Below are 667 nucleotides of genomic sequence, written 5' to 3' on the forward strand. Positions count from 1 at the left end.
AGAGAGAGAGAGAGAGAGAGAGAGAGAGAGAGAGAGAGAGAGAGAGAGAGAGAGAGAGAGAGAGAGAGAGAGAGAGAGAGAGAGAGAGAGAGAGAGAGAGAGAGAGAGAGAGAGAGAGAGAGAGAGAGAGAGAGAGAGAGAGAGAGAGAGAGAGAGAGAGAGAGAGAGAGAGAGAGAGAGAGAGAGAGAGAGAGAGAGAGAGAGAGAGAGAGAGAGAGAGAGAGAGAGAGAGAGAGAGAGAGAGAGAGAGAGAGAGAGAGAGAGAGAGAGAGAGAGAGAGAGAGAGAGAGAGAGAGAGAGAGAGAGAGAGAGAGAGAGAGAGAGAGAGAGAGAGAGAGAGAGAGAGAGAGAGAGAGAGGAGAGAGAGAGAGAGAGAGAGAGAGAGAGAGAGAGAGAGAGAGAGAGAGAGAGAGAGAGAGAGAGAGAGAGAGAGAGAGAGAGAGAGAGAGAGAGAGAGAGAGAGAGAGAGAGAGAGAGAGAGAGAGAGAGAGAGAGAGAGAGAGAGAGAGAGAGAGAGAGAGAGAGAGAGAGAGAGAGAGAGAGAGAGAGAGAGAGAGAGAGAGAGAGAGAGAGAGAGAGAGAGAGAGAGAGAGAGAGAGAGAGAGAGAGAGAGAGAGAGAGAGAGAGAGAGAGAGAGAGAGAGAGAGAGAGAGAGAGAGAGAGAGAG

This window comes from Procambarus clarkii, chromosome 65 (assembly GCF_040958095.1).
Source record: "Procambarus clarkii isolate CNS0578487 chromosome 65, FALCON_Pclarkii_2.0, whole genome shotgun sequence".
NCBI lineage: Eukaryota > Metazoa > Arthropoda > Malacostraca > Decapoda > Cambaridae > Procambarus > Procambarus clarkii.